A 16573-nucleotide genomic window follows, 5' to 3' on the forward strand; every position below is an offset into this window, starting at 1 on the left:
GAGGCTGACCCATCTCAAGCGAGCAATCCGCGCGGCAGCATTGTTGCCACAAGAGCAAAATAATGCATCGACCGGGAATCGTGCCGGCATACCTTAAGATTATGAGACTTAGGCGCTGCCTACTGCACTACTGAGTCACAAACCACTCAACTACAGATGCTCGACAAGCTACCCGTGCTTTCCAAGCAGCTGTCGGCAGGGAAACTGGGATTGCCACCCAGCGACGTCGAAAAAGGGGCTAAACTCGCGAAGTCCCCCACTACACTGCCTTAAAACGACCGTTCATCACTATCGTGTGAGTAACCTTGCGTCAGCGGCGACGAGTCTTGCCCAAAGACGTAGCGTGCTTGGAGGCGCTGCCCGAATGCGTGTGGATGCACCCTCCTACCTCGTAATGCGCCTGCAGCTCCTATAGCCGTGGGCCGCCGTCGGCGGGCGGGAAGCCGACACAGCGCGGCGTTGCGAGCAGCGGCAGTGCGGTGGTGTTGTACTGTTGAGCATAGTTGCCTTCCAAGCAGTTGATCCGGGTACGATTCCCGGCCACCGCAAGTGGCGCTAACTTTTCCGTATCATTATGTGGGCTCCTGCTGTTAAATTAAGGTTTTTTTTTTTTTCGTCGTTGCACCATCCTGTAGTATGTCCCGACTTGTCCCGACTTTGCTCGGCTGACGCGAAAGCTGACGCTTGGAAATCGCCCTTATCTAAAGGACAGGCACTATAAACGGCTGTGAGAGGTGAGGTGTGGCGAGGTACCAAAACGCGATATTTTCTGCTTCTTCTTCCAAAACAAGAAAAGAAAAATCGGACGCAGTCGGTAGGACTCGAACCTACGCTCCCAGAGGGAATCTGATTTCTAGTCAGACGCCTTAACCACTCGGCCACGACTGCTTGTCCAACAGGTGCCCCTCGAATCGTGAAAAACCCGACCGGTTGCGTCTGCGCAGAATGCCGACAGGAAACGTAAAACCGTGCACTGATTACGACAAGGCTACTATCGCTACGAGACGAGCCATTATGGAAGCGTTAAAATCTTCGCGCGGACAGGGACTCGAACCCTGGACCCTTAGGTTAAAACCCTAATGCTCTACCGACTGAGCTATCCGGGCTTTCGCTTGTTGTGGTTGGAGCGGTTTCAAGCAACGTGATTAAGTGGAAGGTGTGTGTAGGCTTCTGGCGCTACTGGCGACTGCACCGACTACTCACTGACGCTGGTAGCAGCCCAACAGCGGACCAGTGCCTCTTCTCCCTTTATTCCGGTGCTGACAGTAACTGCATCACGTGCCTGCTTTCCCCGATTGCGTTCGGTTGAAGCCAAGGAAGAAGGGCGACCAACGACAGTTCGAAGACCAAAACATGGAGCGTTGTGTGCGCAAATAGTTCCGTTCCGGTACCGGGAATCGAAGCCGGACCTGTTGAGTGAAAGCCAGGTATCCTAGCCACTAGACCACACAGGACTTGCTCTACAGCGGTGAGATTTACTCCGTCTCTTATTGTATTTTGTGCTGAATCTGGACTCAGTGCTGTTCTCTGCTTGCGATCATATCCGCGCCTACAGACCGGCATGGCGCACAGTTCAAAATTGACTGTCCATTGCTGTGTGCATCGCATTTTGCTTGTAACACGGAGGAGAAATATCAAAGTTGTTACGTCGTCATAATTGGAAGTAAACATTTTGACGCTGAGGCGTGGACTCCGTGTGGATAACGGACAACAGTTAAGTTCGTTTCCTAGCAACAGCAACGCCCTTAATGCAGTCATGATGTGCAGAAAATTGAATGCCCCGGGTGAGGATCGAACTCACGACCTTAAGATTATGAGACTTACGCGCTGCCTACTGCGCTACCGAGGCACGCCGGAAACGACCTCGCAGGAAACTCGGTAAGTCTCACATATTAGAGATAGACAGTTTGCGCTTTCTGAAGAATCTGTTGTCTTGCTACACGTGCTGTCCCGACTCTCTAGATTAAACTGCAGCCGCAGCTATACAGCTATAAGGTCCTGAGGCTGACCCATCTCAAGCGAGCAATCCGCGCGGCAGCATTGTTGCCACAAGAGCAAAATAATGCATCGACCGGGAATCGTGCCGGCATACCTTAAGATTATGAGACTTAGGCGCTGCCTACTGCACTACTGAGTCACAAACCACTCAACTACAGATGCTCGACAAGCTACCCGTGCTTTCCAAGCAGCTGTCGGCAGGGAAACTGGGATTGCCACCCAGCGACGTCGAAAAAGGGGCTAAACTCGCGAAGTCCCCCACTACACTGCCTTAAAACGACCGTTCATCACTATCGTGTGAGTAACCTTGCGTCAGCGGCGACGAGTCTTGCCCAAAGACGTAGCGTGCTTGGAGGCGCTGCCCGAATGCGTGTGGATGCACCCTCCTACCTCGTAATGCGCCTGCAGCTCCTATAGCCGTGGGCCGCCGTCGGCGGGCGGGAAGCCGACACAGCGCGGCGTTGCGAGCAGCGGCAGTGCGGTGGTGTTGTACTGTTGAGCATAGTTGCCTTCCAAGCAGTTGATCCGGGTACGATTCCCGGCCACCGCAAGTGGCGCTAACTTTTCCGTATCATTATGTGGGCTCCTGCTGTTAAATTAAGGTTTTTTTTTTTTCGTCGTTGCACCATCCTGTAGTATGTCCCGACTTGTCCCGACTTTGCTCGGCTGACGCGAAAGCTGACGCTTGGAAATCGCCCTTATCTAAAGGACAGGCACTATAAACGGCTGTGAGAGGTGAGGTGTGGCGAGGTACCAAAACGCGATATTTTCTGCTTCTTCTTCCAAAACAAGAAAAGAAAAATCGGACGCAGTCGGTAGGACTCGAACCTACGCTCCCAGAGGGAATCTGATTTCTAGTCAGACGCCTTAACCACTTTTTTTTTCTTTTTTTTTTGTTTTTTTTTTCTTTTTTCGCTGCCTACTGCGCTACTTTTTTTTTTATTTTTTTTAATTGTTTTTTTTACCCACACGTGCAGAGCACATTAGATTAGCAGTCCAACGCGTTATCCACTTTTTTCTTTTTTCTTTTTTTTTTGGATTACTGGTTTATTAAACCAGTGCTCTACCACTGAGTTTTTTTTTTTTTTTTTTTTTTTTTGCCGGGAATCGAACCCGGGCCTCCTGGGTGAAAGCCAGGTATCCTAGCCACTTTTTTTTTTTTAATAACGCCTTAACCATTTTTTTTTTCTTTTTTTTTTTTATAAGCAGCATGAGGCAGGCGGAGGCAAAGCGGGCAGGGGTCAAAATCTCGAGGCCTGGCCGCGATGTCTCCACCCAGTCCTGTTGCTGAGGCGTGTCTTTATCATAGTTTTCAATAAGAAATTTTACATCTTGTGTATACGTAGATATATGCTGTTTTGCCTTCGAAATCCTGAACCAAAAGATGCTTCATTTGAAACAAAAAATTTATGTCATGCCGAGGCAATAGAGATTGAAGGTTATAGCTTTAGTGCTTTTTTTTTTTTTTTTTTTTTTTTCTCATCCACTGCTTCTCAGCAACCTAGCATACTTCTTTGTAATATATAATAAAGTTGTAGGAAGTAGTGGACCCTGAACCTGTATATTATTTTTTTTTAATTTCTGTTTAGTTTTTTTATTGTTATTATTATTATTTTTGTTTGTTTGTTATTTTTTTTATTGTAAAAGAAAAATCTTCATGGAATGTGAAGAAGGAATTTTATGTTAAGGCACTAATTCCATGGTCTCCTTTCCTTCTTGAGATTAATAATAATAATAAAAAAGTATGTTCCCTTCCATGGAAACAAATGAGACTTCCTTCTCAGTCATAAAATGAATGTATAAGAAAACAATTTATCTTTAACCCTGCGATACTGGCTGTCGGCTTCGGCTTCTTCTGTGCAATAAACAAAATAGCCTTCTTTGCCAGCAGAGGATAAGTGATTGTAATATGAAACTGTAAAATTGTACTTCTCCCCAATTGTTTTTGTTTAAGCGTCGTTTCGCTTAAATAAACGATTTTTGTTTATCTCGTTGGCTTGTCAACCAATGCCCAGTCGCTCGAATACAATTTTAAGCATATTGCCGTAGTTTTTCTTGTGGTCTTTATATTTCAGGGCGTTATAAAAAGCACACTTCAAGTACATGTAAAAATCAGTGGAATTGTCATTTCCCAGGTGATTAATTACGTAATTCACATAGTGTCCCATTAACCAATGGACCGAGTTGTTTTTTGCTGCTGGAAAATAGCAAGTCTGAGGCCTGAGGAATGTAACAGGGGGAAAATTTTCCACCGAAGATCTCGTAAGAAAAGCCAGTTGTTCCCTAATCCAATTACAGAGTTGTAGATTGCCACCGCACGTGAATCTGTGCACTAACGTGTCGATCAATTTACATTTGAGACATAGGTTCGTGTCGCTAACGCCGATTGCATGTAACCTTTCATTGGTGCTTACGGTCTCATTCACTGTTTTATACCACGCTGACTTGACGTCCGATGGTAGACCACGCATATTAATATTTTTCCATATGGCGTCCCAATCAGTGTGTGGGTATTTACTTTCCAATTTGTTTCTCCCCTCCATTTTCTTTCGATGGGACAGAATATCGCGGGCCGTGATCCGTCGTGAGTTGATGATGACACCGCCGAGATAGCTGAATTCCACAAAATATACACGAACGTACTGGAGCCGGTTATTTATTTTTTGCACATTCACCGGCGCCTGTAAACTGGCAGGCCTGACAACTTCAAATAATTTAGTTGTAATGCTATCAGCGTGGTCGCTAAGGATAGTGGCGGTCCTTTTTATAAAAAGCGCAGACGCCTTATTTCTGATGTCAACTAACCCCAAACCTCCATTCCTGGGATCTAAGGTCGCAGTTTTTGCGTCGACTCTGAATATATCCCCTCTCCAAAGATAGCTGGCAATGGTAGACATTATCTTTTTTCCAATCATTTTCGGTAGTGGGAAGATCTGTGCTATAAAGTAACTCCTGGAGAGAATGCAGTGGTTAATGAAAATCACCCTCTGAACTTGGTTCATGTTACGGTGGAGGTTTTCTCTTGTTGTTCCAAGAAGTTGTCCCGACGTATTTCTCCAATTGATAGCTGCCATTTTTAACGGACAAGGTGTCAGTGTTATTCCTAGTGCTTTGCATTGGGTGACCATTGTGGCCCAGGCTAAGGTGGTATGTTGAAAACCCCGCAGGTTTAGGAGTTTGCTTTTGTTTGCGTTGACACCTGCTCCGGAGACTCTACAGTACTTTTTAATTAGCGTTTCCAATTTCAAAATGTCGTCGGGATTTCGCAGGACGACTCCGACATCATCGGCATAGGCGTTTATGACTGTTCGGTGACCAGATAATGTGATGCCAGTTAGAGTGGCATGAACACTGCGGAGGAAAGGTTCTAATGAAAGCACGAATAGGAACATGGAGAGGGGGCTTCCTTGAGGAACGCCGCGCCGGATCTGAATCTGCTTTGTCCTCTGGCAGTTAACTGATATACAAGCGCTGATGCCTGTTGCAACATTTCTGATCACACTTACGACTCGCTCATTAAAACCTATTTTGTTCAGTGTGGCACTAAGGAATCTATGATCCACACGATCAAATGCTTTCTGGAAGTCAATAAACATGATAGCACATTTTATGGTGGTCACAGCAGTGATTGTAATTATATCTCTATATTCAGCTATGCTTTTGAAAATGCTCTTGGTAGGCACACAGGACTGGTATGGACTTACTATCTTGTTGGCCAACTGTGAGAGTCTGTTGTTTAAAATTCTGCCGATGATTTTATAATCGGAGTTTAACAGGGAGATAGGACGAAAGTTGTTGAGGTTTCTTTTTGCAGCATTTTTTGGGATTAGTACTATTGTGCTCTCTTTAAAAACAGCAGGTAAATGCTTTCCCTGAAGCACCTCGTTCGTCATTCGGGTAAACATGTCACCAATCAGTGGCCAGTATCGTTTATAAAATTCAACAGGCAAACCATCCGGTCCCGGCGATTTCCTCAGAGGAGATTTGCAGATGATTCTGTGGATATCTTCGTTAGTACACTCAACGAGAAGGTCTTCGTTTTCCTCGTCCGAGACCTGTGGAGCTATGGAACGAAGGAACTCATCGAAGGACTCTTCACATACCGGGTTGGCAGTGTATAGGTCTTCGTAATATTTGTGCACTGCATTGACTATGTCTCTCTGAGTCGTGAGTGTCTCGCCAGTTTCAGACTGAAGTCCATCAATGAAGGTGCGTCTCCTGTTTCTTTCGTGCTTCAGTAGATGGTACAAGGAAGCATGTTCATCCTCCACGACTGTCTTAGCCTTGGATTTTAATTTCAGACCCTCCATCTGCTGTCTTTTAAGACTGAGCAATTTGGCCTTAATTTGCTTGATATCTGCCAGACGGACGTTGGAAGTGTTTGCCTGCTCATATAAATTTCGCAGCATGGTATAATAAAATTCTATGGAATTTTTCAAGTCTTTCGATCGTTGTACACTATACTGGATGAGAACTTTTCTCAGTTTAGGCTTTGCCCTGTTGCACCACCAGTCTAGTACTGAGACGTGTCTATCTGCAGAGCGGAGGCACAATGCCCACGCTTCTGTCAAACTTTCTTCTAATCCGTCGTCCTGCATCAGTGACGTATTAAGGTGCCATGAACTTCTAAAACGGCGAGTGGGTTGCGCAGTAAGGTTGATGGAAGCTAGCACGGAGCTATGATCAGAAAAGTAAACTGGAATCGTCTCTGCTTTAATGAAGGAGCTAACTAGACTTTGCGATATGTAGAGTCTGTCGATCCTGCTACGTGAGTGAGGACCTAGGAATGTAAATGCCACAAATGTGGGATACATTATTTCCCAAGCATCTTTAAGCTGTAAAACAGTGACGAAACGCTTCAGTTCATTGCAGTTATTAAAATTCGGAAACTGGTCTTTCTTATTTATCACACAATTAAAATCACCGCCTATTATAAGATCTTTTGGGTTTTTCCGTAATAAATAAATGATTTCTTCTTTATAGAACTGTGCTCTTTCCATTCTATTGGATGTGCCAGAAGGGGCATACAGATTGATAAGGGTAGAACCAAAGACTTTTATACCTATCGCTCTGCCGGAGTCCAACCTCTCGATATCCGAGACAGGAATCCCCTCCCTGACTAAAATTGCTGTACCGACGTTGGTGTCAAGTGAGACATTTAAAATCGCCAAATATCCAGGCACTGTAAGATTAGTCAGCACTACTTCCTGTAGGAAAGCAATGTCCGTCCCTGACTCATATAAATAATCCTTGAGCGCTGTAACTTTAGTCACGGATGTAATCCTGTTAATATTGATAGTCGTAATTGTATATGCCTGGGACATTTAGTTTGCATAAAAAGTAAATAAGTGATTAAAAAGATAACAAAATATTAATAAAAAAAAAAAAGATGTGCAGCTTCTAGAAGGGAGAAACGACTCTGCTTAAACAAACATCTAAAAGAATAGTCAGTATTTGAAGCTCGGTAAACACTTCATCTGGTTCCTCTGAAATATGACTAAGACAGTAGTACAATTAGAAATGAAACTGGTTCAACAAAATCCTTTGTTTTTTCATCTTACAGCCTCATTTTGGTGCAGGATTCCGAACATCTCGGGTTTTAGTTTTACCGAGGGGCTTTGCATCACTAATGTCACTTGAAGGTACCTCCTTAGGTCTTTCCGTGATGATTTCATACAAGACGTTCTTGGCCGTCGCTTCCTCTTGTGCTGGTTGTTGTTTGCTTTGGTTACGGGAAGCTTTGAGAGTAGGTTGCGGTTTGAGTCGGCGTCTTCGGACATCTTGGTTCAACGCGCCGTCATTCGGATTGTCTATCTTTACCACCGTTGTGACCGAAGCTGCCTCAACAGCGTCCTTTTTACGAGTGCCATTTCCTTGTTCTTCCGTCACGAGCGCCAGAGCACTGACTGAGTCGGCGGTTTGTGGGTCTGTAAGTTCTTGAGTTGGGTTCCGCTCCGTCACCTCTTGTGCTTCGGAGTGCGCCTCTTCCGTCTCCGCGACAATCATTACTGCGTCCCCTCCGTGGACCGTTTGTACCTGTTCAGCCGCCGACAGCGGCCGGGTTGCCTCAGCGGCTGTCGTCACGTCAATACATGTACTGTTTGTTTCCTCGAGCACATCCGCATTGCACTGCTTCTGCTTGCGGGTGGAAGGCGAATTACGGGCGGACTCGCCGTCCGAGCCGTCATCGGTCGTTTCCAACGGTCGCTTCTTATTCTGGAGATCGCAATCGGGAACAGAAGGGTGTGATGTAATGACGCTCAGGGGAGGGAACTCCGTAGTAGTTATGGCGGGCACTGCAGAAGTACATGCACCACTGTCGTTAACCGAAAGAAGGGAAGTGCTATTTGGTAAGACATCGCTGAGGGTCAGTTTCTGACGCTGTGTTAGATTGTTCCGAAGAACAAAAACACGGCGCGGACAATCTTGTCGGAAATGACCTGTCTCATTGCAAATATTGCACGTGCGCTCCTGACCAGAATACACAACATGTGCTTTATGGCCTGCAACGGATATATGGGACGGAATGTTGGCTTTCACCTCCATTTCAACAGATCTAATGCCATTAAAACACTGTATCTTGTATAGCTTCGACCATCTTTCGTTATGGATAGATTTAACTTCGCCATATTTAGATAGAGCGTCCTTGATCAACTGATTATCAATTTCCATTGGAACATTCAAAATCCTGACATTGGTGTACATGATATCAGCTTTTCGTACAGAGACATTACTTTTTGAACCGTCTCGATGAACAAATTCGACGGAATTACCCCATTTTGCAAGCAACTTATCGACTGTCACTGAGTTCAGAAATTTAACAAAAACACAGTATTTTTCAGCATCTAATTGCGTGGTATGAACAGAGTCAGAATTTATACCGATTACCTCAGTCAGCCAATCGTGGATTTCCAGCGCAGTGGGTTGGACCGGCCGTGTTTCTTTCTCGAACGAGAAGACTAAAGTATTCTTCCTGACGGTGTCAGACATGGTCGTCGGTTCCGACGAAATTCCGGCAACAACCGAAATTGCGGCGAAGCACGAGACGTGGAACGGACGAAAGCACTATAAAAACACTTATCAGAGACACCACTCAAAAAATAACAGCGAAAATGTACAGCTAACTTCACGTAAACACCAAACACCGGCGATAGCGCTAACGTGCGCGGAGTAAACAACAAGCACGTCCGACCGCGGCGACGGCTAAAGCCAGAATGGCGCCACTCGGCCACGACTGCTTGTCCAACAGGTGCCCCTCGAATCGTGAAAAACCCGACCGGTTGCGTCTGCGCAGAATGCCGACAGGAAACGTAAAACCGTGCACTGATTACGACAGGGCTACTATCGCTACGAGACGAGCCATTATGGAAGCGTTAAAATCTTCGCGCGGACAGGGACTCGAACCCTGGACCCTTAGGTTAAAAGCCTAATGCTCTACCGACTGAGCTATCCGGGCTTTCGCTTGTTGTGGTTGGAGCGGTTTCAAGCAACGTGATTAAGTGGAAGGTGTGTGTAGGCTTCTGGCGCTACTGGCGACTGCACCGACTACTCACTGACGCTGGTAGCAGCCCAACAGCGGACCAGTGCCTCTTCTCCCTTTATTCCGGTGCTGACAGTAACTGCATCACGTGCCTGCTTTCCCCGATTGCGTTCGGTTGAAGCCAAGGAAGAAGGGCGACCAACGACAGTTCGAAGACCAAAACATGGAGCGTTGTGTGCGCAAATAGTTCCGTTCCGGTACCGGGAATCGAAGCCGGACCTGTTGAGTGAAAGCCAGGTATCCTAGCCACTAGACCACACAGGACTTGCTCTACAGCGGTGAGATTTACTCCGTCTCTTATTGTATTTTGTGCTGAATCTGGACTCAGTGCTGTTCTCTGCTTGCGATCATATCCGCGCCTACAGACCGGCATGGCGCACAGTTCAAAATTGACTGTCCATTGCTGTGTGCATCGCATTTTGCTTGTAACACGGAGGAGAAATATCAAAGTTGTTACGTCGTCATAATTGGAAGTAAACATTTTGACGCTGAGGCGTGGACTCCGTGTGGATAACGGACAACAGTTAAGTTCGTTTCCTAGCAACAGCAACGCCCTTAATGCAGTCATGATGTGCAGAAAACTGAATGCCCCGGGTGAGGATCGAACTCACGACCTTAAGATTATGAGACTTACGCGCTGCCTACTGCGCTACCGAGGCACGCCGGAGACGACCTCGCAGGAAACTCGGTAAGTCTCACATATTAGAGATAGACAGTTTGCGCTTTCTGAAGAATCTGTTGTCTTGCTACACGTGCTGTCCCGACTCTCTAGATTAAACTGCAGCCGCAGCTATACAGCTATAAGGTCCTGAGGCTGACCCATCTCAAGCGAGCAATCCGCGCGGCAGCATTGTTGCCACAAGAGCAAAATAATGCATCGACCGGGAATCGTGCCGGCATACCTTAAGATTATGAGACTTAGGCGCTGCCTACTGCACTACTGAGTCACAAACCACTCAACTACAGATGCTCGACAAGCTACCCGTGCTTTCCAAGCAGCTGTCGGCAGGGAAACTGGGATTGCCACCCAGCGACGTCGAAAAAGGGGCTAAACTCGCGAAGTCCCCCACTACACTGCCTTAAAACGACCGTTCATCACTATCGTGTGAGTAACCTTGCGTCAGCGGCGACGAGTCTTGCCCAAAGACGTAGCGTGCTTGGAGGCGCTGCCCGAATGCGTGTGGATGCACCCTCCTACCTCGTAATGCGCCTGCAGCTCCTATAGCCGTGGGCCGCCGTCGGCGGGCGGGAAGCCGACACAGCGCGGCGTTGCGAGCAGCGGCAGTGCGGTGGTGTTGTACTGTTGAGCATAGTTGCCTTCCAAGCAGTTGATCCGGGTACGATTCCCGGCCACCGCAAGTGGCGCTAACTTTTCCGTATCATTATGTGGGCTCCTGCTGTTAAATTAAGGTTTTTTTTTTTTTCGTCGTTGCACCATCCTGTAGTATGTCCCGACTTGTCCCGACTTTGCTCGGCTGACGCGAAAGCTGACGCTTGGAAATCGCCCTTATCTAAAGGACAGGCACTATAAACGGCTGTGAGAGGTGAGGTGTGGCGAGGTACCAAAACGCGATATTTTCTGCTTCTTCTTCCAAAACAAGAAAAGAAAAATCGGACGCAGTCGGTAGGACTCGAACCTACGCTCCCAGAGGGAATCTGATTTCTAGTCAGACGCCTTAACCACTCGGCCACGACTGCTTGTCCAACAGGTGCCCCTCGAATCGTGAAAAACCCGACCGGTTGCGTCTGCGCAGAATGCCGACAGGAAACGTAAAACCGTGCACTGATTACGACAGGGCTACTATCGCTACGAGACGAGCCATTATGGAAGCGTTAAAATCTTCGCGCGGACAGGGACTCGAACCCTGGACCCTTAGGTTAAAAGCCTAATGCTCTACCGACTGAGCTATCCGGGCTTTCGCTTGTTGTGGTTGGAGCGGTTTCAAGCAACGTGATTAAGTGGAAGGTGTGTGTAGGCTTCTGGCGCTACTGGCGACTGCACCGACTACTCACTGACGCTGGTAGCAGCCCAACAGCGGACCAGTGCCTCTTCTCCCTTTATTCCGGTGCTGACAGTAACTGCATCACGTGCCTGCTTTCCCCGATTGCGTTCGGTTGAAGCCAAGGAAGAAGGGCGACCAACGACAGTTCGAAGACCAAAACATGGAGCGTTGTGTGCGCAAATAGTTCCGTTCCGGTACCGGGAATCGAAGCCGGACCTGTTGAGTGAAAGCCAGGTATCCTAGCCACTAGACCACACAGGACTTGCTCTACAGCGGTGAGATTTACTCCGTCTCTTATTGTATTTTGTGCTGAATCTGGACTCAGTGCTGTTCTCTGCTTGCGATCATATCCGCGCCTACAGACCGGCATGGCGCACAGTTCAAAATTGACTGTCCATTGCTGTGTGCATCGCATTTTGCTTGTAACACGGAGGAGAAATATCAAAGTTGTTACGTCGTCATAATTGGAAGTAAACATTTTGACGCTGAGGCGTGGACTCCGTGTGGATAACGGACAACAGTTAAGTTCGATTCCTAGCAACAGCAACGCCCTTAATGCAGTCATGATGTGCAGAAAATTGAATGCCCCGGGTGAGGATCGAACTCACGACCTTAAGATTATGAGACTTACGCGCTGCCTACTGCGCTACCGAGGCACGCCGGAGACGACCTCGCAGGAAACTCGGTAAGTCTCACATATTAGAGATAGACAGTTTGCGCTTTCTGAAGAATCTGTTGTCTTGCTACACGTGCTGTCCCGACTCTCTAGATTAAACTGCAGCCGCAGCTATACAGCTATAAGGTCCTGAGGCTGACCCATCTCAAGCGAGCAATCCGCGCGGCAGCATTGTTGCCACAAGAGCAAAATAATGCATCGACCGGGAATCGTGCCGGCATACCTTAAGATTATGAGACTTAGGCGCTGCCTACTGCACTACTGAGTCACAAACCACTCAACTACAGATGCTCGACAAGCTACCCGTGCTTTCCAAGCAGCTGTCGGCAGGGAAACTGGGATTGCCACCCAGCGACGTCGAAAAAGGGGCTAAACTCGCGAAGTCCCCCACTACACTGCCTTAAAACGACCGTTCATCACTATCGTGTGAGTAACCTTGCGTCAGCGGCGACGAGTCTTGCCCAAAGACGTAGCGTGCTTGGAGGCGCTGCCCGAATGCGTGTGGATGCACCCTCCTACCTCGTAATGCGCCTGCAGCTCCTATAGCCGTGGGCCGCCGTCGGCGGGCGGGAAGCCGACACAGCGCGGCGTTGCGAGCAGCGGCAGTGCGGTGGTGTTGTACTGTTGAGCATAGTTGCCTTCCAAGCAGTTGATCCGGGTACGATTCCCGGCCACCGCAAGTGGCGCTAACTTTTCCGTATCATTATGTGGGCTCCTGCTGTTAAATTAAGGTTTTTTTTTTTTTTCGTCTTTGCACCATCCTGTAGTATGTCCCGACTTGTCCCGACTTTGCTCGGCTGACGCGAAAGCTGACGCTTGGAAATCGCCCTTATCTAAAGGACAGGCACTATAAACGGCTGTGAGAGGTGAGGTGTGGCGAGGTACCAAAACGAGTTATTTTCTGCTTCTTCTTCCAAAACAAGAAAAGAAAAATCGGACGCAGTCGGTAGGACTCGAACCTACGCTCCCAGAGGGAATCTGTTGTCTAGTCAGACGCCTTAACCACTCGGCCACGACTGCTTGTCCAACAGGTGCCCCTCGAATCGTGAAAAACCTGACCGGTTGCGTCTGCGCAGAATGCCGACAGGAAACGTAAAACCGTGCACTGATTACGACAGGGCTACTATCGCTACGAGACGAGCCATTATGGAAGCGTTAAAATCTTCGCCCGGACAGGGACTCGAACCCTGGACCCTTAGGTTAAAAGCCTAATGCTCTACCGACTGAGCTATCCGGGCTTTCGCTTGTTGTGGTTGGAGCGGTTTCAAGCAACGTGATTAAGTGGAAGGTGTGTGTAGGCTTCTGGCGCTACTGGCGACTGCACCGACTACTCACTGACGCTGGTAGCAGCCCAACAGCGGACCAGTGCCTCTTCTCCCTTTATTCGGTGCTGACAGTAACTGCATCACGTGCCTGCTTTCCCCGATTGCGTTCGGTTGAAGCCAAGGAAGAAGGGCGACCAACGACAGTTCGAAGACCAAAACATGGAGCGTTGTGTGCGCAAATAGTTCCGTTCCGGTACCGGGAATCGAAGCCGGACCTGTTGAGTGAAAGACAGGTATCCTAGCCACTAGACCACACAGGACTTGCTCTACAGCGGTGAGATTTACTCCGTCTCTTATTGTATTTTGTGCTGAATCTGGACTCAGTGCCGTTCTCTGCTTGCGATCATATCCGCGCCTACAGACCGGCATGGCGCACAGTTCAAAATTGACTGTCCATTGCTGTGTGCATCGCATTTTGCTTGTAACACGGAGGAGAAATATCAAAGTTGTTACGTCGTCATAATTGGAAGTAAACATTTTGACGCTGAGGCGTGGACTCCGTGTGGATAACGGACAACAGTTAAGTTCGTTTCCTAGCAACAGCAACGCCCTTAATGCAGTCATGATGTGCAGAAAATTGAATGCCCCGGGTGAGGATCGAACTCACGACCTTAAGATTATGAGACTTACGCGCTGCCTACTGCGCTACCGAGCCACGCCGGAGACGACCTCGCAGGAAACTCGGTAAGTCTCACATATTAGAGATAGACAGTTTGCGCTTTCTGAAGAATCTGTTGTCTTGCTACACGTGCTGTCCTGACTCTCTAGATTAAACTGCAGCCGCAGCTATACAGCTATAAGGTCCTGAGGCTGACCCATCTCAAGCGAGCAATCCGCGCGGCAGCATTGTTGCCACAAGAGCAAAATAATGCATCGACCGGGAATCGTGCCGGCATACCTTAAGATTATGAGACTTAGGCGCTGCCTACTGCACTACTGAGTCACAAACCACTCAACTACAGATGCTCGACAAGCTACCCGTGCTTTCCAAGCAGCTGTCGGCAGGGAAACTGGGATTGCCACCCAGCGACGTCGAAAAAGGGGCTAAACTCGCGAAGTCCCCCACTACACTGCCTTAAAACGACCGTTCATCACTATCGTGTGAGTAACCTTGCGTCAGCGGCGACGAGTCTTGCCCAAAGACGTAGCGTGCTTGGAGGCGCTGCCCGAATGCGTGTGGATGCACCCTCCTACCTCGTAATGCGCCTGCAGCTCCTATAGCCGTGGGCCGCCGTCGGCGGGCGGGAAGCCGACACAGCGCGGCGTTGCGAGCAGCGGCAGTGCGGTGGTGTTGTACTGTTGAGCATAGTTGCCTTCCAAGCAGTTGATCCGGGTACGATTCCCGGCCACCGCAAGTGGCGCTAACTTTTCCGTATCATTATGTGGGCTCCTGCTGTTAAATTAAGGTTTTTTTTTTTTTTTCGTCTTTGCACCATCCTGTAGTATGTCCCGACTTGTCCCGACTTTGCTCGGCTGACGCGAAAGCTGACGCTTGGAAATCGCCCTTATCTAAAGGACAGGCACTATAAACGGCTGTGAGAGGTGAGGTGTGGCGAGGTACCAAAACGAGTTATTTTCTGCTTCTTCTTCCAAAACAAGAAAAGAAAAATCCGACGCAGTCGGTAGGACTCGAACCTACGCTCCCAGAGGGAATCTGTTGTCTAGTCAGACGCCTTAACCACTCGGCCACGACTGCTTGTCCAACAGGTGCCCCTCGAATCGTGAAAAACCCGACCGGTTGCGTCTGCGCAGAATGCCGACAGGAAACGTAAAACCGTGCACTGATTACGACAGGGCTACTATCGCTACGAGACGAGCCATTATGGAAGCGTTAAAATCTTCGCGCGGACAGGGACTCGAACCCTGGACCCTTAGGTTAAAAGCCTAATGCTCTACCGACTGAGCTATCCGGGCTTTCGCTTGTTGTGGTTGGAGCGGTTTCAAGCAACGTGATTAAGTGGAAGGTGTGTGTAGGCTTCTGGCGCTACTGGCGACTGCACCGACTACTCACTGACGCTGGTAGCAGCCCAACAGCGGACCAGTGCCTCTTCTCCCTTTATTCCGGTGCTGACAGTAACTGCATCACGTGCCTGCTTTCCCCGATTGCGTTCGGTTGAAGCCAAGGAAGAAGGGCGACCAACGACAGTTCGAAGACCAAAACATGGAGCGTTGTGTGCGCAAATAGTTCCGTTCCGGTACCGGGAATCGAAGCCGGACCTGTTGAGTGAAAGCCAGGTATCCTAGCCACTAGACCACACAGGACTTGCTCTACAGCGGTGAGATTTACTCCGTCTCTTATTGTATTTTGTGCTGAATCTGGACTCAGTGCTGTTCTCTGCTTGCGATCATATCCGCGCCTACAGACCGGCATGGCGCACAGTTCAAAATTGACTGTCCATTGCTGTGTGCATCGCATTTTGCTTGTAACACGGAGGAGAAATATCAAAGTTGTTACGTCGTCATAATTGGAAGTAAACATTTTGACGCTGAGGCGTGGACTCCGTGTGGATAACGGACAACAGTTAAGTTCGTTTCCTAGCAACAGCAACGCCCTTAATGCAGTCATGATGTGCAGAAAATTGAATGCCCCGGGTGAGGATCGAACTCACGACCTTAAGATTATGAGACTTACGCGCTGCCTACTGCGCTACCGAGGCACGCCGGAGACGACCTCGCAGGAAACTCGGTAAGTCTCACATATTAGAGATAGACAGTTTGCGCTTTCTGAAGAATCTGTTGTCTTGCTACACGTGCTGTCCCGACTCTCTAGATTAAACTGCAGCCGCAGCTATACAGCTATAAGGTCCTGAGGCTGACCCATCTCAAGCGAGCAATCCGCGCGGCAGCATTGTTGCCACAAGAGCAAAATAATGCATCGACCGGGAATCGTGCCGGCATACCTTAAGATTATGAGACTTAGGCGCTGCCTACTGCACTACTGAGTCACAAACCACTCAACTACAGATGCTCGACAAGCTACCCGTGCTTTCCAAGCAGCTGTCGGCAGGGAAACTGGGATTGCCACCCAGCG

The 16573-nt window shown here is 48.5% G+C and overlaps 14 non-coding genes across 14 annotated transcripts; all 14 read right to left on the reverse strand.

Moving 5' to 3' along the window:
* Positions 1-806: 806 nt before the first annotated feature.
* On the reverse strand, positions 807-888 carry Trnas-aga (transfer RNA serine (anticodon AGA)). The gene has a single exon. It is a non-coding gene; the product is annotated as a tRNA-Ser (tRNA).
* Positions 889-1033: 145 nt separating this feature from the next.
* Trnak-uuu (transfer RNA lysine (anticodon UUU)) lies at positions 1034-1106 on the reverse strand. Its single transcript has one exon. It is a non-coding gene; the product is annotated as a tRNA-Lys (tRNA).
* A 670-nt stretch (positions 1107-1776) lies between these two features.
* On the reverse strand, positions 1777-1849 carry Trnam-cau (transfer RNA methionine (anticodon CAU)). The gene has a single exon. It is a non-coding gene; the product is annotated as a tRNA-Met (tRNA).
* A 7532-nt stretch (positions 1850-9381) lies between these two features.
* On the reverse strand, positions 9382-9454 carry Trnak-uuu (transfer RNA lysine (anticodon UUU)). Its single transcript has one exon. It is a non-coding gene; the product is annotated as a tRNA-Lys (tRNA).
* Positions 9455-10124: 670 nt separating this feature from the next.
* Trnam-cau (transfer RNA methionine (anticodon CAU)) lies at positions 10125-10197 on the reverse strand. The gene has a single exon. It is a non-coding gene; the product is annotated as a tRNA-Met (tRNA).
* Positions 10198-11154: 957 nt separating this feature from the next.
* Positions 11155-11236, reverse strand: Trnas-aga (transfer RNA serine (anticodon AGA)). Its single transcript has one exon. It is a non-coding gene; the product is annotated as a tRNA-Ser (tRNA).
* Positions 11237-11381: 145 nt separating this feature from the next.
* Positions 11382-11454, reverse strand: Trnak-uuu (transfer RNA lysine (anticodon UUU)). Its single transcript has one exon. It is a non-coding gene; the product is annotated as a tRNA-Lys (tRNA).
* A 670-nt stretch (positions 11455-12124) lies between these two features.
* On the reverse strand, positions 12125-12197 carry Trnam-cau (transfer RNA methionine (anticodon CAU)). The gene has a single exon. It is a non-coding gene; the product is annotated as a tRNA-Met (tRNA).
* A 958-nt stretch (positions 12198-13155) lies between these two features.
* On the reverse strand, positions 13156-13237 carry Trnas-aga (transfer RNA serine (anticodon AGA)). Its single transcript has one exon. It is a non-coding gene; the product is annotated as a tRNA-Ser (tRNA).
* A 145-nt stretch (positions 13238-13382) lies between these two features.
* Trnak-uuu (transfer RNA lysine (anticodon UUU)) lies at positions 13383-13455 on the reverse strand. The gene has a single exon. It is a non-coding gene; the product is annotated as a tRNA-Lys (tRNA).
* A 669-nt stretch (positions 13456-14124) lies between these two features.
* Trnam-cau (transfer RNA methionine (anticodon CAU)) lies at positions 14125-14197 on the reverse strand. Its single transcript has one exon. It is a non-coding gene; the product is annotated as a tRNA-Met (tRNA).
* Positions 14198-15156: 959 nt separating this feature from the next.
* Positions 15157-15238, reverse strand: Trnas-aga (transfer RNA serine (anticodon AGA)). The gene has a single exon. It is a non-coding gene; the product is annotated as a tRNA-Ser (tRNA).
* A 145-nt stretch (positions 15239-15383) lies between these two features.
* Trnak-uuu (transfer RNA lysine (anticodon UUU)) lies at positions 15384-15456 on the reverse strand. The gene has a single exon. It is a non-coding gene; the product is annotated as a tRNA-Lys (tRNA).
* A 670-nt stretch (positions 15457-16126) lies between these two features.
* Trnam-cau (transfer RNA methionine (anticodon CAU)) lies at positions 16127-16199 on the reverse strand. Its single transcript has one exon. It is a non-coding gene; the product is annotated as a tRNA-Met (tRNA).
* Between the last annotated feature and the right edge of the window lie 374 nt (positions 16200-16573).

Source organism: Schistocerca gregaria, unplaced genomic scaffold (assembly GCF_023897955.1).
Source record: "Schistocerca gregaria isolate iqSchGreg1 unplaced genomic scaffold, iqSchGreg1.2 ptg000337l, whole genome shotgun sequence".
NCBI classification, from domain to species: Eukaryota; Metazoa; Arthropoda; class Insecta; order Orthoptera; family Acrididae; genus Schistocerca; species Schistocerca gregaria.